Genomic DNA, 22195 nt, shown 5'->3' with positions numbered 1-22195 from the left:
CACAATACACACAACAGAATAGATTATATCTTTCTTTCTCATGCTACTCTCGATAGCTTAAGAGATGTTACAATAGAGGCCACGACTTGGTCGGATCACTCTCCAGTAATTCTGCGACTTCACACCCCCCTCACTAGATCCAAACAGTTCACTTGGAAACTTAACGATAGCCTACTGAAAGATCCAACAGTGCTTAAAATAGTTTCTACCGCCACTAAAGACTATTTCCAGACTAATGCTGACACTGCCAGCTCAGCTATTCCCGAATGGGAAGCATACAAGTGCGTTATACGAGGTATTCTTATCCAACAAGGAGCGAGACTCAAGAGAGATAGGCAGAAGCAGAAACAAAATCTTATCTCTAAAATACAGCAACTTGACCAACACCATAAACTTACCAGAGCGACGCACACACTCTCTGAGTTAACGAAAGCCAGACAGGACCTTAAACTATTAATACAGAAGGAGTCAGACAGAGCTACCTTTTTGCTTAAAAAATTGTATTATGACCATGGGAATAAATGTGGGAAAATGTTAGCTAGGGCACTCAAAACAAGGGAAAGGAGAAGTCATATATTTAAAATGAAGGATTCCAAGGGCACTGTCCATGTTTCACCTGCCGGCATACAATCCATTCTGACTGACTTTTATAGACGCCTTTACCAGCAACAAGCAATTGGCAATGACACACTGACTAATGACAGCTACATTGACTATTTGACCTCATCTGGCATGCTGAAGGGCAGCCCTGACTGGCTTCAAGCACTAGAACAAGACATAACCACAGAGGAAATTGAATGGGCCATAAAAGACTCCCCCTCAGGCAAATGCCCTGGCCCAGACGGATTCTCTATGTCCTTCTTTAAGACCCCACAACCTCACCTAGTTATGGGCCTGTGTAGAGCATACAATGGGATCCACCAGGGACATCATTGGTCCCCGTCCACTTTAGAAGCCCACATTAGTTTAATACTCAAAAAGGATAAGGACCCCTCCCAACCGGCCAGTTACAGACCGATCTCCTTAATCAATAATGACATGAAACTACTTGCAAAAATACTCGCCTCCCGCATCAAGCCAGGTCTCTCCCGACTCATCCATCTGGACCAGGCAGGTTTTCTCCCCGGTCGGGAGACTAGAGATAACCTTAACAAACTCATAAACCTTCTCACAGTAGCTCGACGTGAGTCCACCCCTCTGTTCCTTCTGTCAACTGATGCTGAGAAAGCCTTTGACAGAGTACGCTGGGATTTTATGTTTAGCTGCTTATCGCACATAGGGGTGGGCTCACGTATGACCGCTTGGATTAAGTCTCTGTACCATAACCCTACCGCTAAGCTTAAAATCAATAACACACTTTCCGACCCTATTTCCCTCTGCAATGGGACCAGGCAGGGCTGCCCGCTTTCGCCACTTCTCTTTGTTTTGTCTCTAGAACCCTTACTGGCTAAAATCCGTAATAACGCGAATATCCAAGGTGTGTCGGTTGGTGGCACGGCACACAAGATATGTGCATATGCGGACGATTTACTGTTTACACTGACGCAACCTGTGGTCACAATCCCCAACCTGCTACAGGAGATTAAGGATTATAGCTACCTAAGTGACTTTAAGGTTAATTATGGCAAGTCTAGTGCTTTGAATATCAGTTTGCTTCCTTCCGTGATTTCAGCCTTGAGTGATAAATTCCCCTTTAAATGGGAAACAGAGAAACTGATATATCTGGGCATTACACTTACATCAGAAATAAAGAATTGGGCGCATGTTAATTATTCTTCTATTCTACAGGTGGTCAAACGAGATTGCACAATGTGGTCTACCAAAACCCTGTCGTGGTTTGGCAGAGTGAACTCTCTCAAAATGAATACACTACCAAAGCTTTTGTACATCTTTCAGATGCTTCCACTTCAACCGCCCAGGGACTTCTTTACCACTCTCAATAGTTTGGTCAGTAAATTTGTGTGGAATGGCAAACAACCACGGATAAAACTGGGGACTCTAAGTTGTTCCAGATTGTCTGGGGGGCTCGGCCTTCCGGATTTCAAGCTTTATCACTTAGCCTGTGTCCTACTTCGGATAGTTGACTGGACTTTTCGCACTAACTCCAAGGCATGGATACAAATTGAACAAACTTTTGTGTCATCTGCACTTAAGTTGCTTCCCTGGACCCCTTCTACGCAGCCCCGGCACATCAGAGACTCTCACCTCCTTCTCACCTACTGCCTACGCCAATGGGATTCCATCAGCGGCCCTTTGGGCCTGACTTCCACCGGCTCACTTCTGTTACCGTTTATTGACAATCGGGACTTTCCTCCTGGTTTACAACCTGGCTACTTCAATAACTGGCAAGGTGGACAGGTGCAGCAGCTCTTTCACATATGCCCTCAAGGCGTCCTACCCTCATGGGAACAGGTACAGTTTAAATATACGCTTCCGACAACCGAACAATTTAAATATCAACAGATTGCCAGTTTTGCAAGACGAGTGCTCACTCGACCTGTAGGAACCTCGCTATACACTGGTTTCGAAAAGCTGTGCTGTCATGCTTCTCCACCTCTCAGAGTCATATCTGCTATTTACCAACTGCTACATGGGCCAGCTGCAGCTAAACACTCTCCTTTGCCGAGGTTCAAAAAATGGGAAACTGTTCTGAATGTCACATTTTCCGAACGAGACTGGGAAAACATCTTGGCTAAATCTCTTACAGGCCCCAGAAGTTGCAGAATCCTGGAGAATAATTATTAAGTGCTCTCCTTATGGTACAACACCCCTGCGAAACTGCATGTTATGTTCCCTGGAACAACGGACGTATGCTGGAGATGCAACCAACACGTTGGCACTATGCTGCACATTTTCTGGGACTGTCCTCTCATTAAACAATTCTGGTTCCAGATATTGGATATCTGCACAGATACGCTCCTCCTTGATATTTCTCCCGACCCAGCTGCACCACAATATGGTCCCTGTGTCCTCGTACAGAAGGTCCTTAACACAGGTTGCTCTGAATGCAGCTAAACTCTTGATTCCCCGCAAATGGAAAACTACTGCCTCGCCCACTCTGCTTGAGTGGATGAGGGAAATGGAGGAGATACGCAAATTTGAGGAAACGCATGCTGACTCCCCTAATGCGATGCTGCAGCATTGGGCGACCTGGCGCCCTTGGCTACAATATCTTGATTCTATTTCCTAAAAATGTCTGAGAGAGTTCTCCGCCAAACATACCCCCCTCTTCAGATTGCCTTTCTTGGGACATTGTTCTGCGTGACTTTGCTTTCTTTTGAATGCTAGGCTATTTCACTATATGAATAATATTACTGTAATGCTCTTTTCTCCTGACAAGTTGTATGTAATATGTAGTATGGGATTTAATACTGAAGTTTCTGCATTTTCCTTCCCTTTCCCCCTCCCTCTCCTTCCTTCTTTCTGCTCTTTCCCTGACCCCTCCACCCTTTCCTTTTTCCTTTCTCTTTTATGTTACCTTGCTGATCCAGTACACACCTTCCCGTAGACTGACCCCCACCTTGACTGACTAGCTCCTTGACAGCGCACAGTGGTTTACTTGTTTTTTTTTTCAGTAGGCGCGTGCTTTTCACCTTGTGAAGGGCATGCGGCTAGATATCTGCTTTCTCATGCCATACCTACTAGTTACCACTGTTAATGATTGTATATGGTGCCTTCTCTGTGTATTGTGATCCTTTTTGGCCTTCGCTGACAATAAAAAATAAACATTTAAAAAAAAAAAAAAAATTCACATCAATGTGAAATTTAACCTTTGATAAATTACCCCTAAATAAAAGTGTATAACTCCTGGATCCACTACTTTCAATATAATAAACTCTAGGAAAAGAAAGATTTTAGTGCAGCCAAAATTAATCACCTAATCCTTCATCAGTATTAGAAGTCTATATAGGCTAATGCCCTAGGTTAGCTCGACTGTGTTTATATTATTATTGTATGAACATTTCTCTGTATTTTTCTGCACAGAACTCTCAGTGGGTTTAGTAATTGGTAGTTTCTCATGCATGTTTTAAAAAGTCTTCAAAAAGATTCTCTAACAAATGACATATCTGCTAAGAAAGATTGTTTTATCTGAATCTGTCTTCTCTGCAGTTTTCCCTTGTTGGCTAATTAATTACAAGGTAAAGTTTTTTATTCTCTCAAAAAATTAATAAGAAGATGGTTTTGGTTCATTGTGCTAATCGTGAACTAACTGTAAAAATGCATGTATGTTAAAAACACTATTAGGCACAATGAAAAGATGATTTCAAACTTGACAGTTTTAAAAAAGTAGTCATAATAGACTAATCCCACATACAGTATATTGTACTCTAAAATACTGTAACCCTTTTCTGAAGCAGTAAGTGCTTAAATAATTCCTTAATAATTCTGCAAATATAAATTACGGTTGTATGGTACTGTATATATTATATTCTGGTACAACATATAAGAAAAAGGAAATAAGATTAAAAATATACTATTTTGTCTGTGCTTCACTTAAAAGGGACATGCACCTTCCATGGCAGTGTTGCTGCTCCCTTCTTGTGTCATGGGACTACAGCTTCCAGCATTTTTCAGCATATTATATTAAAGCATGATAGGAGTTGTAATCCAGCAACCATTGGAACAGATAATTAAAGCTGCACTGCACAAATAAGAGTTTTTCTAATTCTCAAGGCCTTGTAGCCCAATTGTCCAAGATGATCCTCCAATAAGAATTTTGTCTGCTCTGTTTACACTTGGCTCCCTATTCTTGGTTTCAACAATCATCACTAAAATCATTTTAATTTCTCTATATTTATGTGCATGTCCCGCATTGGACAAACATCTCAGGGGTACATTTTATTTATTTATTATTTTAACTTTAAGGCTGGCATCTACTCAGAGCATATTCTGGAATATTTGAGAGGCATGGTAAAGCATGTAAAAAGTTGGAACAGGTTTTCTCATTGTACCACCCTGTTATTAAATTATCTTTAAAAATGTTCATTGAATGGTAATCAGGTCAGATTAGTGCTTTCTGGGAATCTATAGAAGGTCAACACCTGCAGCTTCATCTCAGTTCAGTGAAACAGTGTGTACTATGATGACTGAACAATTACAAATGATACAATAGCAACCAATCGGGGGGGGGCAAAGGGTGTGTTTTTGTAAACACCTACATAAAAATATAAAATAAAATGTAAAAAATAAAAAATATTTATTGACAACTTTTTTATGTTTTAGCCTACAGATGTGTAAAGACTTGAATTACTTTTGAACTCTACTTGTACATATATGAATTATATCAAGTTTCTGAAATAAACACTTTGGAAGTAGCAATGAGCAAAATATTTTGCCAAGTTTCTCCAAGAAAGTGATGCCCATAGACTCTAATGGGTGAAAAAGTTTGTTGCATATCAAAAACGTCAATGCATTTTGGAAATTTTTTTGCCATTTCACAAATTTTCAGTAAAGTGAATTGGGTCCGATTTGCCAATCACTATTTGGAAGCAATTAATCATATTTCTTAACATTTTTTTCATGTTAAATATTAAAAATGTCCCAGAGTGTTTTAATTTGATTTGTTTTTGTGCATTTGAGTTGTGAATTTGGTGAAAAACGATAAAGCAATTGGTGGATACTCAGAATTTTCATTCAGACTATCTGCTCATTGATTTAAGTGGATTTTGAGAGCTCTAGAGCCCCTAAATATTGTTTTAGGGGCTCTGGATTCATGGATTTTTCTGGCAAGAAGATGCCAGAAAAATCCATGAATCAAAAAAAAAGTTCCATCTGTGGGAAAAAATGTCTGTTTTTCCCCAAAACTGAACAAAAAAATTTAAACTTTTGATAAAATGGTCCCTTAGTTCTAGGGATTCACCGAATCCAGGATTCGGTTCGGGATTCGGCCAGGATTCAGCCTTTTTCAGCAGGATTCGGGATTCAGCCGAATTCTTCTGCCGGCTGATCCGAACCGAATCCAAATCCTAATTTGCGTATGCAAATTAGGGTCTGACGCAAATTAGGGGCTGGGAGGGAAATAGCGTGACTTTTTGTCACAAAACAAAGAAGTAAAAATGTTTTCCCCTTCCAATCCTTAATTTGCATATGCAAATTAGAATTCGGATTCGGTTCGGTATTCGAAAAACTATACCCCCAAAATGAATACTTAAGCAACACTTCGCCGCACTTCGCCGCACTTCGCCGCACTTCGCCAGGTGTAGTTTCGACAGGGCTCCGCAAATTCACTAAAATCCGAAGTTGCGCACAGGGGTAGCGTAAGGTTGCGAAGTTGCGCTAGCGTTGATTCGCTATATAAAGCGAAGGTACGCTAGCGAAGGCTAATTTGCATACGGCGCGAAATTCAAATTTCAATGGAGGAACACGTATCTGCACTACAAATGCCTAGAAAACCTTCAAATCAGCAAATAAAAAATTTATTTTGCCCTACACATGTGCCCACTGTCTAGGTAAGTTGCCATGAGTCAGGAAATGTAGGGGGGAGGAAGGGGAGCCCCAAAAGTTTTTCGATCTTTTTCAGCCTATCAGCCATCATGTAGAAAACACGCCAGCGTTTTTTTGGGACTTAGAAAAAAAATTGACTTTTTTTTAAACAATCCCTATCTACTCTATTGCGCTTTGCCAGGTCTGAGGTGGCGAAGGAAGTCTAGCGTAAAAGGTAGCGTTCAGTACACTGCGCAAGTTAGTGAATTTGCGTAGTTTCGTCGCTAGCGAAGATTCGCCTGGCGTAAGGTTGCGAAGTAACACTAGCGAAACTACGCCAGCGTTCGTTAGTGAATTTGCGCAGTAGCGAAAATGCCAAACGCTAGCGAATTAACGCTAGCGTTCGGCGCTTCGCGGCTTAGTGAATTTGCCCCAATCATACGATCCCAGGGGGGGGCCCTTATTTTTTAAAATGATAATTTTCTATTTATGATTACCCAATGGCACATACTACTAGAAAAGTATATTATTATGAAAATGGTTTGTTTACATGAAGCAGGGTTTTACATATGAGCTGTGTTATGCAAATTTAGTAAATTTGCCCCAAAATGTTTGCTCAAAACAACAGTTCAAAGTTGTAATCGCTGTAGGAGCAGGAGGGAGGCTTAGGAAAGGTAGCGAGCAGGAGGAATAGTGGGATTATTACCCTGTTGTGGGTAAGCCATTAATATAGGGATTTTCAGTGGGTGAGTTGAGGACCATGTAGGGTACCACGATACAAGACCAAAGACACTGAGGATCACCAGAAACAGTATACTACTCTCAGGGGGAAATCTGTATTCTGTAATCAGGAGTGTAATCTATGTTCATGTGCCTATTTTACCTCTGGTGAGGATTTGCCATAACTGAATTTTGAACTCCCTCTCAGTATTACTTCTCAGTACTACTATCCTTGTATTTTCCATTCAGTTCAACGAATAGCTGTTTTATTGGTTTTCATTAAAAAATAATGAGTAATTGGGGGTTTAAACATGTGCATACCATATACATAAATTTAAACAACATAGACACTAATAAAGATAATAAAGCCCAATATATCATCCAAACATATGTGATTAAAGACTGTTAAAGCAAATATACATTTTAAAATGTAAAAACGTGATTGTTGATTAATAAGATTAACTTGAAAAACCATCTCTGCTAAAGTTGTGAAAATTCAGCAGCTGGAAGACTGACTGATAAAGAAGCCACTGTTTTTTTGTGTCATATGTTAGAATAGATATTGTATCATTTCTATGGAAGAAAATACAATTTCCTTGGCAAAACTTGCAAGCGAAAAATATAAATGAGCATCAGGTGCTGTATGGATCAAAGCTGCTGCTTTCAAAAAAAGATTTTGCCAGTCATTAAATTACCCCTATGCCAGAGTACCCTTGATGACATCACCTAATCTCTTTGATTTTGTAGGGCTCTGCACTGGAAATTAAAAATTGCTTTTGTCCTGATGACGTCTGTAATCTAAGGAGAAAGAGTGGCATTCACACTCAGAATGAAATTCAGTAATGTTGCTGAAGCTTCCAGAGGGATAGTTATAAAGTTCCCATTTGCGAGAACATCAGAATCAAACAAGAAGATATTCACATCACAAGCAGTCAGCTCATCCACACAAAGAGATTATCATGTATTATTCATGAATTTCAATCTGGGAGTTTTTCCAGCACATGCCACTGACTAGGGATAGAGTTTATCAACTGTTCTAAAATCAGAATGTTTAATCTAATGCAATGAGAATTTTTTTTACTAAATATTGTGTTTGCAGACCAGTTTTTTAAAGCATAATAAAAAAAACTGTTACAAGCTTCTATACCTGTTTAGAATGCATCTGGCAAATAACATGAAATGGAAAATAAGATTTATTTATTTATATGAAAAGCCAGTGTAAAAATGCATAGCTCAAGACATACATCTACATACATGTGAGCCTAAAACCTTTGATTTGATGGTTTTCACAATATCCTTTGCCTGGCTGGGTTAGCCAGGGTCCATCAAAAACATGAGTAAAGGGCCAAACTCCAGCTCACCTCTCCACCACCCCTGACACTGTACCTCCACCATCAATGTTAAACCCCTTAACCTGTTTAGTTGTCACGTTCGGTACCCTATATACAGTACCCTAGCTAAGCTCCCTGGTCTCAGCTCTCACTTCTGCCTCTAACCACTGCCTTTCACCTCGGCTAATCAGATGCCGCCAGGGCTTATTTGAGAGAGGAGCTAAGCTAATGGTTCTGGACGAGCACTAAGGGGCATGATCGTCTCACCAGGATACTGGAAGGAAGAACACCACCAGGAAGAGGCAGGCCGGGCCAGCACAAACAGAGAATCGTCAAACAGGCCGGAATTGGGATTGGAGAGTGTAAAATAGTTGTAGGACAGGCAAAGGTCAAATTGGACAGGTCAGAGTAGTCACAAGCAGGCAGGATCAGGATTGGAGAGGTTGGAGTAATCAGGCTGGCAAAGGTCAGGATTGGAGAGGATCAGAATAGTCACAGGCAAAGCAAGAGTCAAAACCAGTAATAACAGATAGGATTATACAAGGAAAGGCACCTAGGAACTTTCCAAATAGAGCCTAACAAGGGCAACTTGCTAAACACTGAATTCCCCTTTTATAGTTTTGAATCTCGTGCCAATTCGCGATGATGTCATCACGCCGGCGCATAAACCAGGAAGCTTGCCAGCGTGCGTGCCATAGGGGAACCAGACACTGAAGGCACCAGGACTCATGGTGGCGGGTGTTAGGACCACCATCAGAAATCGCAGGGCCCCATATGACAAAATTTCCTGGGCCCCCTGGGCTGCACCCACCACAAGCCCCACCTACAGGTCCGCCCTCCCCACCCCACAGGTCCGCCCCCCATCACACAGTAAAAAAACAAAAAAATATTGCTGGCTAGGGTTTCCACATGTTAATAAAAAATAAAAAGATATTGGCGGTCAGGGCCCCCCATAAAAAATTATTTTACATCAGTAAATCCAGTAAGAGTTTGTAATTTACAAACGATTCCACCCCATCTAGGGTGGATAATTAAGAACTGGCGAACAATACGTAATGGTAAATGCATCTCACCATTTCCATCTCCATTCTTACCTTTAAGCACTATTTCTATGGATATACCCTCCTTACAACTTAATACATGGCTCCAAAACGGGGTACAATATTTTCGACAATTAATGGAGGGTCATGGGTTTAAACCATTTGTCTCTATACAAAAGAAATCCATTTGCCTCACTCTGAATTTTATAAATATTTACAGATTCGTCACTATTCATATAAGTGGATCGACCAAATCAATAGGTTACCTACACTTTGGGAATAGAGATGTCGCGAACTGTTCGCCGGCGAACTTGTTCGCGCGAACATCGGGTGTTCGCGCTCGCCGGAAGTTCGCGAACGTCGCGCGACGTTCGCCATTTTGGGTTCGCCATTGTTGGCGCTTTTTTTTGCCCTCTCACCCCAGACCAGCAGGTACATGGCAGCCAATCAGGAAGCTCTCCCCTGGACCACTCCCCTTCCCTATAAAAACCGAAGCCCTGCAGCGTTTTTTCACTCTGCCTGTGTGTGCTGAAGAGATAGTGTAGGGAGAGAGCTGCTGCCTGTTAGTGATTTCAGGGACAGTTGAAAGTTTGCTGGCTAGTAATCGTTTTGATACTGCTCTGTTATTGGAGGGACAGAAGTCTGCAGGGGTTTGAGGGACATTTAAGCTTAGGTAGCTTTGCTGGCTAGTAATCTACCTTCTACTGCAGTGCTCTGTATGTAGCTGCAGTGGGCAGCTGTCCTGCTTCTGATCTCATCTGCTGACTGCTGCAATAACAGTAGTCCTTGTAAGGACTGCTTTTATTTATTTTTTTGTTGTTTTACTACTACTACTACTACTACTACTATAAGAGCCCAGTGCTATTAGTCTAGCAGTGTTGGGGAGTGGGACTGGTGTGCTAATCTGCTGCTCCTAGTAGTTCAGCAGCACCAACTTTAATTTTTTTTTTTTAATATTCATTTTTTTTTTACTTTTTTTTTATTTTACTACCGCTGTAGTAGTGTATAAGTTGACCTTTTAGGCATTATTTGCCCTGTAGGCATTATTTGCACACTGTTTTCTTCAACCCGCCATCTAGCTGTGTGACCTTGTTCACATTCTGTCTAAATATCCATAATATTACCGTCTCCAGAAAAAACACCGGAGTGACTTTTTTCAAGCAGCATTCATATATTTTACGTAATCCGTATCCACCGCTGTAGTAGTGTATACGTTGACCTTGTAGGCATTATTTGCACACTGTTTTCTTCAACCCGCCATCTAGCTGTGTGAGCTTGTTCACATTTTGTCTAAATATTGATAATATTATCGTCTCTAGAAAAACCACTTGAGTTGCTTTTTTTCAAGCAGCATTCATATATTTTACGTAATCCGTATCCACCGCTGTAGTAGTGTATACGTTGACCTTGTAGGCATTATTTGCACACTGTTTTCTTCAACCCGCCATCTAGCTGTGTGAGCTTGTTCACATTTTGTCTAAATATTGATAATATTATCGTCTCTAGAAAAACCACTTGAGTTACTTTTTTTCAAGCAGCATTCATATATTTTACGTAATCCGTATCCACCGCTGTAGTAGTGTATACGTTGACCTTGTAGGCATTATTTGCACACTGTTTTCTTCAACCCGCCATCTAGCTGTGTGTATTATCGTTTCCAGAAAAACCAACTGAGTTTTTGTTGTTGTTGTTGTTTTTTTAAAAATAATGCCAGGCAAAGGCAGGCCGCCACGCAGAGGCCGTGCTAGGGGCCGTGCTGCTATGCAATCCTGTGGCCCTAGCAAATTGCCCAGTTTTAAAAAGCCAATGACCCTGAACTCCCAAAATGCTGAAGAGGTAGTTGACTGGCTTACACAGCACACCCCATCCTCTACCGTTTCTAACTTTACCACAACATCCTCCTCATCCTCCACTGCTATGGCCACCCCACGTAACACTTCCTCCACCACCGGTGCCCCTTCTTCACTGGGGTCAGAGGAGTTATTTTCCCATGAGTTTCTTGAACTGAGTAATGCGCAACCATTATTGCCAGAAGAAGATGAAGGAGATGAGGACCTTACACCAGATTTAATTCTGGCAGAGAACACGATAGAGATGGACATAATGAGTGATGAGGAGGAGGTCCCCGCTGCTGCTTCCTTCTGTGATGTGTCAGAAGAAATTGATGCATCTGAGGAGAATGATGATGAGGAGATTGATGTTTTGTGGGTGCCTAGTAGAAGAGAGCAAGAGGAGGGTAGTTCAGATGGAGAGACGGAGAGTCAGAGAGGCAGTAGGAGAATAAGACTTAGAAGAAGCAGGGAGGACAGCCCGCAGGGATCAGTAGGGCAACAACATGTATCGGCACCTGTGTTCAGCCGGCCAACGCACCCGCCATTGCCGCCAATGCCGCCAACTTCTACTGTTACCGCCAGATCGCACACTTCCAAAAAGTCAGCAGTGTGGGATTTTTTTAATGTGTGTGCCTCTGACAAAAGCATTGTAATTTGCAATGAGTGCAGTCAGAAACTGAGCCTTGGTAAGCCCAACAGCCACATAGGTACAACTTCTATGCGAAGGCACATGAGCGGCAAGCACAAAGCACTTTGGGAGCAACACCTCAAAGGCAACAGGCAAACTAAAAGCCACACTCCTTCTGGTCCAGCATCTTACTGCTCTACCTCTGCTCTCCTTGACCCGTCTGAACCACCCTCCACTCCGCCTTCCACCTTGACCACCTGTTCCCATTCCCAGTCATCTGCCACCAGCCAAGTTTCTGTGAAGGCCATGTTTGAGCGTAAGAAGCCAATGTCTGACTGTCACCCCCTTGCCCGGCGTCTGACAGCTGGCTTGTCTGCACTCTTAGCCCGCCAGCTTTTACCATACCAGCTGGTGGACTCTGAGGCCTTCCGCAAATTTGTAGCAATTGGGACACCGCAGTGGAAGGTACCCAGCCGCAATTTTTTTTCTAAAAAGGGAATACCACACCTGTACCAACATGTGCAGAGCCAAGTTACCGCATCTCTGTCACTTAGTGTTGGGCCAAAGGTCCATATGACTACTGACGCATGGTCCTCCAAGCATGGTCAGGGCAGGTATGTCACCTACACTGCCCACTGGGTGAACTTGGTAATGGCTGGGAAGCAGGGAATGGGTAGCTCAACAACAACAGTGGAGTTGGTGTCACCGCCACGGATTGCACGCGGTTCTGCCACCACCTCTACTCCTCCATCGCTCTCTACCTCGTCTTCTTCTTCTTCTTACTCTGCTGCTGGGTCCTCCTTCTCCTCCTCCACACCTGTGCACCCCCAGCTCCCCCTAGGCTATTCGACGTGCCAGGTACGCCGTTGTCACGCTGTCTTGGGGATGACGTGCCTGGAAAGCAAAAACCATACCGGATCTGTACTCCTGTCATCTCTGCAGTCACAGGCCGATCGGTGGCTGACCCCACACCAACTGCAGATCGGAAAAGTGGTGTGTGACAATGGAAGCAATCTGTTGGCAGCGTTGAGACTAGGCAATTTAACACATGTGCCCTGCATGGCACATGTGTTAAATTTAATAGTCCAACGTTTTGTCTCCAAGTACCCAGGATTCCAGGACGTTCTCACCCAGTCCAGAAAGGTGTCGGCCCATTTCAGACGTTCCTACACAGCCATGGCACGCCTTGCTGACATTCAGCAGCGCTACAACATGCCAGTCAGGCGTTTGATTTCTGACAGCCAGACTCGCTGGAATTCAACGCTCCTTATGTTGGAACATCTGCTGCAACAACAAAGGGCCGTCAACGAGTACCTTTTTGAACTGGGTGGTAGGACTGGATCTGCACAGCTGGGGATTTTTTTCCCCCGTTACTGGGTGCTTATGCGCGATGCCTGCAGGCTCATGCGACCTTTTGAAGAGGTGACAAATATGGTCAGTCGCACCGAAGGCACCATCAGCGACCTAATACCCTTCGCTTTCTTCCTGGAGCGTGCCGTGCGACGAGTGACAGATGAGGCTGTAGACCAGCGTGACGAGGAGCTGGAAGCGCACGATTTCTGGTCGGAATCACCAGAACGAACCCAGGCACCTGCTGCAACGCAGGGAGAGGTGCCAGAAGTGGAGTCAGAGGAGGAAGGTGGCTTTGTGGAGGAGGAGGAGGAGGACCAACAGGAGCAGGCTTCCCAGGGGGCTAGTGGTGACCTTTTGGGGACCCCTGGTCTTGTACGTGGCTGGGGGGAGGAGACCGTGGATGATGCAGTCCTTGATAATGAGGAAGCGGAGATGGATAGCTCTGCATCCAACCTTGTGAGAATGGGGTCTTTCATGCTGTCATGCCTGTTGAAGGACCCCCGTATCAAGAGGCTTAAGGAGAAGGACCTGTACTGGGTCGCAACGCTACTAGACCCTCGGTACAAGCATAAAGTGTCAGAAATGTTACCAACATACCACAAGTCCGAAAAGATGCGGAATTTACAAACCAGCCTGCAAAACATGTTGTACAATGCTTTTAAGGGTGATGTCACTTCAGGAACTCATCAACATTCCAGGGGCAGAGGTGCCAGTAATCCTGCCACGAGCACACCTGCAAGGACAAAGCCCTTTGGCCAGTCTGTAACGTCAGACATGCAAATGTTTTTCTGTCCAAGGCAGCGCCACAACCCTTCTGGATCCACCCTCAAAGAACGCCTCGACCGGCAGGTAGCGGACTACCTGGCATTAACTGCAGATATCGACACTCTGAGGAGCGATGAACCCCTGGACTACTGGGTGCGCAGGCTTGATCTGTGGCCAGAGCTGTCACAATTTGCCATGAACCTCTTGTCTTGCCCAGCCTCAAGTGTGCTCTCAGAAAGGACCTTCAGTGCAGCAGGAGGGATTGTAACTGAGAAGAGAACTCGCCTAGGTCACAAAAGTGTCGATTACCTGACCTTTATTAAAATGAATGAGGGGTGGATCTCGGAGGGTTACTGCACGCCGGAAGACTTGTTCTGACTTCTATGCAGCTGTCCTTCTCTTCAAGCCTCATGACTCCACACACAGCTGTCCTTTAGCGTCCTCCTCCTCCCTCCGCCACCGTTACAAACTAGGGTGCAAACCCTACTGGTTTAATTTTTTCTGGCCTCTGTGCTTCAGTGGCTGCAACCAAAAAAACTGGGCAAACAATGTCTACAAGGTCAACGTATGGCAAAAAATGACTATTTTCAGCATTTATATGGCATATTTTTTCTGGCAACTGTGCTTCAGTGGCTGCGTCCAAAAAAATGCATATTTTCAGCATTTATATGGCATAATTTTTCTGGCCTCTGTGCTTCAGTGGCTGCAACCAAAAAAAATTATATTTTCAGCATTTATATGGCATAATTTTTCTGGCAACTGTGCTTCAGTGGCTGCGACCAAAAAAATGCATATTTTCTGCATTTATATGGCATAATTTTTCTGGCCTCTGTGCTTCAGTGGCTGCAACCAAAAAAATTTATATTTTCAGCATTTATATGGCATAATTTTTCTGGCCTCTGTGCTTCAGTGGCTGCAACCAAAAAAATGCATATTTTCAGCATTTATATGGCATAATTTTTCTGGCAACTGTGCTTCAGTGGCTGCGACCAAAAAAATGCATATTTTCAGCATTTATATGGCATAATTTTTCTGGCCTCTGTGCTTCAGTGGCTGCAACCAAAAAAATGCATATTTTCAGCATTTATATGGCATAATTTTTCTGGCCTCTGTGCTTCAGTGGCTGCAACCAAAAAAATGCATATTTTCAGCATTTATATGGCATAATTTTTCTGGCAACTGTGCTTCAGTGGCTGCGACCAAAAAAATGACTATTTTCAGCATTTATATGGCATATTTTTTCTGGCCTCTGTGCTTCAGTGGCTGCGGCCAAAAAAACTGGGCAAACAATGCCTACAAGGTCAACGTCGTTGACCTTGTAGGCATTGTTTGCCCAGTTTTTTTGGCCGCAGCCACTGAAGCACAGAGGCCAGAAAAAATATGCCATATAAATGCTGAAAATAGTCATTTTTTGCCATACATTGACTCAACGTATATGGCAAAAAATTACTATTTTCAGCATTTATATGGCATATTTTTTCTGGCAACTGTGCTTCAGTGGCTGCGACCAAAAAAACTGGGCAAACAATGCCTACAAGGTCAACGTATGGCAAAAAATGACTATTTTCAGCATTTATATGGCATATTTTTTCTGGCAACTGTGCTTCAGTGGCTGCAACCAAAAAAACTGGGCAAACAATGTCTACAAGGTCAACGTATGGCGAAAAATTACTATTTTCAGCATTTATATGGCATATTTTTTATGGCAACTGTGCTTCAGTGGCTGCGTCCAAAAAAACTGGGCAAACAATGCCTACAAGGTCAACGTATGGCAGTTGTTTAAAGAGAACAGTAGATTACTAGCCAGCAAAGCTACCTAAGCTAAAATGTCCCTCAAATCCCTGCAGACTTCTGTCCCTCCAATACAGAGCAGTATCAAGCAGATTACTAGCCAGCAAAGTTACTATCATCTGTCCCTGAAATCACTAACAGCTCTCCCCCTACACTATCTCTTCCAAGCACACACAGGCAGATTTTTCAGATACATTTTTGCCCTTGATCCCCCTCTGGCATGCCACTGTCCAGGTCGTTGCACCCTTTAAACAACTTTAAAATCATTTTTCTGGCCAGAAATGTCTTTTCTAGATGTTAAAGTTCGCCTTCCCATTGAAGTCTATGGGGTTCGCGAACCGTTCGCGAACCGCTCGCATTTTTGCGCAAGTTCGCGAATATGTTCGCGAACTTTTTTTCCGACGTTCGCTACATCCCTATTTGGGAAGAGTTCTTTCAAAATCCAGCTTCTAAGAAGCAAGGTACCTCGGCATTGTATAAACACTTAGTACTATTAAATGAGCCACTAAAATTCCACTTTATTCAAAAATGGGAAACAGATCTACAACAATCGTTTTCATTGCAACAATGGAATGAAGCTTTTAAATCGCCATCCCTTTATTCTAAGTGTGTTAACCATCTTGAGAATGCTAGGAAAATAATCTATCAATGGTATTTAACTCCATATAAGTTACATAAAATATATGGGTCACCTAATAAATGTTGGAGAAATTGTGGTGGTTTAGGCAATTTCTTGCATATTTGGTGGTCTTGTCCGGTCATACAAATCCTTTGGAAATCAGTGGAGATTATGATCCAAAAAATCGTAAAAATTAAAATTCTGTTAACTCCATCCTTAGCACTTCTGGGCATTATGGAAACAAATTTGAGGCTGCAGTGCAATCAAGCCCAAATATATTTGATATATCACTCTTTATTTGCAGCTAGAATGGCAATTGCAAGGAAATGGAAATCTCAAGATACTCCTCCAATACAAGCAATTATTAATGAATTGAATCAAACTGCAACATATGAATGTTCTTTTGCTCGCTCTCAAGGAATAAATTCCAAAATAGCAGGCTACTGGAAACATATACATGTATGTGATGATTTATATACCTAAGACATGTAAACCTAAGATTTATGTAACTATTTAAACAAATATGCTAAGTCCCAGAGCTGGGTGGGGGGTGTGGGTCTCTTTTTTTTTTTTTTGGTTGTCATTATAATTTTCTGTACTGTAACTTTGTAAATGTCATGATCGCCGCCCGGAGCAGGTCCTGGAGCTCCGGGCGGCGCGTCCTCCCCTGCCGGCGTCGCTCCCAAAATGGTGGCGCCCATGGCCGCCACGTGGGTAGCGGTGCCGGCGCGATGACGTCAGCGCGCCGACGTCGGTGCAAGGACGTCAATGACGTCACAATGGTGCCAAATTCAAAATAAAAACGCCATCTAGATGCCAGAATGGCGCCCAAGTATAGGAATACTTTCCCTAAGTGTATCCTGGGTTTCCTGTGAGCTTATTTGCTAAATCTTGTTCCTGATTGATATTCTGACCCTTTGCCTGGACTTTGGACTTTGCTGATTTCTGCCTGCCTGTGAACTCTTGCCTGGATCCCGACTACTCTTCTGATTAACCCTTTGGACACCACGACCTTGCTCCCTCAAGAGGGCTTCCTCCTCGATCCTGACTACCTCCCTGGAGGGACCTCCCGGCTCCCTGACATTATACTTGGGCCATGGATCCTACTGAGGAAGCTACGCCTGATGTCGGACGAGCGCTCCGCGGACTGGCATCCCGCATGGAGGAATATGAAGCCCAGCAGTACCGCATAGGACAGGCACTCGATACCCTTCTCTCCCGAGTGCCTCCAGCGCCTCCTGCTTCCCAAGCAGCTGTAAATCCTCCCATGGCAGACGTCTCGTCTAGCACAGGTTTCTCGTCTGGTGAGCCTCGTATTCCGCCTCCTCCTCGCTTCAGTGGGGACCCACAGGCCTGCAGAGATTTCGCTACACAGTGCCAGATCCAGTTAGAGTTTCAACCCTCGCACTTCCCCAATCAACGTTCCAAGGTGGGGTATGTGATGTCTCGTTTGGTGGGCAAACCGCTTGGGCAACATCTCTTTGGGAGAAGAATTCTCCACTGACTTTTGAGCATTACGTACTGTGTTTGATGCCCCGGGTCGGGTCACAAATGCCCCTTCTCGTCTTCTGTAACTCCGACAGGGAAACCGCAGTGTCAGTGACTATGCTATTGACTTTAGAACTTTGATGGCTGAGACTTCCTGGAATGACGATGCCTATAAGGCCGTATTCTATCAAGGTCTGTCTATTCGCATTAAAGATGATCTTGTCTCCAGGGAGTTCCCTGATCTGCTGGAAGATCTGTTTGCACTATCCATTAAGGTGGACACTCGTCTCAGAGAGCATCAAGTAGAGAGGGAGCATGGTAAACGATTTCAACCCTTGTTGGCACCTCGCTTCCAGAGACCTCTCTTGCAAACTCCAGCTGCTCAAGCTTCTCCTTCTGCTCCGGAGGAACCGATGCAAGTTGGAAGGGCTCGTCTCTCCGAACAAGAAAGACTCCGTAGACGAATGGCTGGCTTATGTCTGTATTGTGGCGGACAGTCTCATTTTGCGAACTCTTGTCCGGTGAAGCCCACGAGTTCTGTTCCCCGAGGTATATCTAGGGTAACTCATGTAGGGGGCACTACTCCGAAGTCTCAAGAGAACACTCACAGGTTTCTCCTTCCTTTACAGATTCTCCTAGCCACTAAGACCATTGTCGGCTCAGCTTTCATTGACTCTGGAGCTGCTGGGAACTTCATGGACGCTCTTTTCGCCAAACACATGGAAGTTCCCTTATTCCCATTGTCCACTCTGCTTCGTGTCACTGCCATTGACGACAGACCCCTGGAGGCTGAATTTATCTCTAAGACGACTGGGGAATTGCCTGTGCAGGTTGGGACGCTGCATAAAGAAAGACTATCGTTCCTAATTATTTCCTGCCCATCCGTTCCTGTTGTTTTGGGTCTCCCTTGGCTGCGCCTGCATAAGCCAACCATTGATTGGTCTGCAGGACAGATTTCCAGTTGGAGCCCATTTTGCCAGCAGCATTGTCTTCCTGCTGAACCCCTCCAGAGGGTGAATATCTCCATGTCTGATCTGAAGACTCTACCCTCCTTCTACAGGGAATTCTCTGATGTATTCTGTAAGAAATCCGCAGAATTCCTTCCTCCACATCGACCATACGATTGTCCTGTCGATCTCCTGCCAGGAATCATGCCCCCTAGGGGTCGCACCTATCCTCTTTCTCCGGCTGAGACGTCTGCTATGAAAGACTATATTCAGGAAAATCTCCAGCGGGGGTTTATCCGCCCCTCTACTTCTCCTGCCAGGGCAGGTTTCTTCTTCGTGGAAAAGAAGGATGGAGGCCTACGTCCTTGCATTGACTACCGGGGCCTTAATAAGATCACTGTTAAAAACCGGTACCCCTTGCCTTTGATTGCTGAACTCTTTGACCAATTGAAAGGGGCTAAGATTTTCACTAAATTAGATCTACGTGGGGCGTACAACCTCATCCGCATTCGTGAAGGGGACGAATGGAAGACGGCATTCAACACTCGGGATGGGCACTATGAATATCTCGTGATGCCCTTTGGCCTCTGTAATGCCCCCGCTGTCTTTCAGGAGCTCGTGAATGACATTTTCCGGGATCTCTTGGGAAAGTCTGTGGTCGTGTACCTGGATGACATCCTAATCTTCTCGAAAGACCTTGAATCTCATCGCTCCCAGGTGAAAGAAGTGCTCTCTCGTATGAGGAAGAACTCTCTCTTCGCCAAGTTGGAGAAATGTGTCTTTGAGGTGTCTAAGATTCCTTTCTTGGGTTATATCATCTCCCCAGAAGGTTTCGAGATGGATCCTGTTAAGGTGTCAGCAATCCAAGAGTGGCCCCTTCCCTTGAGCACCAAGGCTATTCAAAGGTTCATCGGATTTGCCAACTACTACCGGCAATTCATCAGGGGGTTTTCTTCCCGTATTGCACCTATCCTTACTCTCATCCGAAAAGGGGATAATCCAAGGTCCTGGCCTCCAGTTGCTATAGAAGCTTTTCAGTCCCTAAAAGACGCATTTTCTTCTGCCCCAGTCCTCCGTCATCCGGATCCTAAGTTACCCTTTTGCATTGAGGTGGATGCATCTTAAGTAGGTGCTGGGGCTATTCTATACCAGAGACATTCTGCCGATGGGAAATTGCACCCCTGTGCCTTTTTCTCCAGAAAGTTTTCCCCTGCAGAACTTCTGGCAGTCAAACTTGCTCTCGAAGAGTGGCGTCACCTCCTAGAGGGTTCTTCAATCCCGGTCACGATTTACACTGATCATAAGAACTTGGAGTTCATACATTCTCTCAAGAGACTGAATCCTCGTCAGGCCAGGTGGGCCCTGCTCTTCTCCCGCTTCAACTTTGTCTTGACTTTTCGCCCTGGCTCCAAGAATCGGAAAGCCGACGCTCTGTCTCGAAGTTTCACTCCAGTGGATCGTACTCCTAAAAGACAAGAGCCTATTATTCCTCCTGTCAAGATCATCGCTTCCTTGTACCCTCAATTTGCTGATCAAATTCTGGCTGGTCAATCTTCTGCTCCTCCTGATACCCCCATTGGGATGGCGTTTGTTCCCTCCGAGTTACGTCTGCCCATTCTTCAACAGACCCACTGTTCCAAGCAAGCAGGACATCCTGGTCCTGAAAAGACTCTTGAACTCCTTCGACATTTAGTCTGGTGGCCGACTATCCAAAAAGATGTCAAAGACTTTGTTGCTGCTTGTACCGTTTGTGCTACAACCAAACCTAGCCATTCTCGCCCCAGTGGGTTATTACAACCATTGCCTATCCCATCTCGTCCATGGACTCATTTAGCAATGGACTTTATTGTTGAACTTCCCCCCTCTAGTGGTAACACTGTGATTTGGGTGGTGATTGACCGCTGTAGTAAGATGTCCCATTTCATTCCCCTGCGGAAGCTTCCCTCTGCTGTGGAGTTGTCTCAGCTCTTCATCCAGTATATTTTCCGTCTGCATGGTTTTCCTGTGGAAGTGGTCTCTGACAGAGGTTCTCAGTTTACTGCTAAGTTTTGGCGTTCCCTGTGCAAAGATCTGCGTATTACTCTCCAGTTCTCCTCCGCTTATCATCCCCAGACTAATGGAGCAGCTGAACGAGTAAACCAAGCTTTGGAACAGTTCTTGAGGAATCACGTCTCCCTTTGTCAAGATGACTGGTCTGATCTCCTCCCATGGGCGGAATTTGCTCATAATAATGCATGCCACACTTCCACTGGAAGGTCTCCGTTCATGTCGGTGTATGGTCAGCATCCTCAAGCCTTCCCCCAAGACTTTGTGTTGTCTGACGTCCCGGCTGCTGATGACCATGCAGCCCACATGTCTGCTATTTGGGCTGCAACCAAGTCGAACTTAGAGAAGAGCGCTCTGGTTCACAAGACGTTTGCAGATCGTAGACGTAGACCCTCTCCTCCCTACAAGGTTGGTGATAAAGTCTGGTTGTCTTCCAGGAACATTCGGTTGAAGGTGCCATCTCCTAAGTTGGGTCCGAAGTTTGTGGGTCCATTCTCCATCTCGGAGGTGATCAATCCTGTGGCTTTCAGACTTCAGCTTCCCCCTGAGATGCGAATTCCCAACGTGTTTCATGTCTCTTTGCTGAAACCCGCTACCTCCAACCGCTTTTCTGTGAACCAGACTCCCCCTCCTACTATTTCTGTGGATGGTCAACAAGAATATGAGGTGGAGAAGATCCTTGACTCCAGAATCTCCAGGGGCTCTCTTCAGTACCTCATCAAGTGGAAGGGCTTTGGCCCTGAAGAATGCTCCTGGGAAGGACACTCTGATGTGCATGCTCCTCGTCTTGTGAGGGATTTCCACTCTAAATTTCCCCAGAAGCCATGTCCTGGTGGTCCAGAGGCCCCCCGTGAGGGGGGGGTACTGTCACGATCGCCGCCCGGAGCAGGTCCTGGAGCTCCGGGCGGCGCGTCCTCCCCTGCCGGCGTCGCTCCCAAAATGGCGGCACCCATGGCCGCCACGTGGGTAGCGGCGCCGGCGCGATGACGTCAGCGCGCCGACGTCGGCGCAAGGACGTCAATGACGTCACAATGGCGCCAAATTCAAAATAAAAATGCCATCTAGACGCCAGAATGGCGGCAAATATAAAAAAAACATTTGTGGACAGGGCCCCCCATTAAAAAATATTGGTGGCTAGGACCCCACATGAGAAAAAAAAATTGGTGGCCAAAATTGGTGGCCAGGGCCCCCCCCCACATTATGAGAAAATTG

The sequence above is a fragment of the Xenopus laevis genome, chromosome 8S (assembly GCF_017654675.1).
Source record: "Xenopus laevis strain J_2021 chromosome 8S, Xenopus_laevis_v10.1, whole genome shotgun sequence".
Taxonomy (NCBI): domain Eukaryota; kingdom Metazoa; phylum Chordata; class Amphibia; order Anura; family Pipidae; genus Xenopus; species Xenopus laevis.
Note: the sequence above shows the minus strand (reverse complement) of the source record.